Source organism: Arachis duranensis, chromosome 6 (genome assembly GCF_000817695.3).
Source record: "Arachis duranensis cultivar V14167 chromosome 6, aradu.V14167.gnm2.J7QH, whole genome shotgun sequence".
NCBI classification, from domain to species: domain Eukaryota; kingdom Viridiplantae; phylum Streptophyta; class Magnoliopsida; order Fabales; family Fabaceae; genus Arachis; species Arachis duranensis.
In genome coordinates this window covers 39,913,384-39,913,590 of record NC_029777.3, presented here as the reverse complement: position 1 = coordinate 39,913,590, position 207 = coordinate 39,913,384, and positions in this window count along the sequence as shown.

Genomic DNA, 207 nt, shown 5'->3' with positions numbered 1-207 from the left:
TTCTGAGGGTGACTTTGAACGCCGGTTTGGGCCATCAAATCTTGGGCAAAGTATGGACTATCATATATTGCTGGAAATCCCAGGATGTCTACTTTCAAACGCCGTTGAGAGCTCGCCAATTGGGCTTCTTTAGCTCCAGAAAATCCACTTCGAGTGCAGGGAGGTCAGAATCCAACAGCATCTGCAGTCCTTTTTAGTCTCTGAATC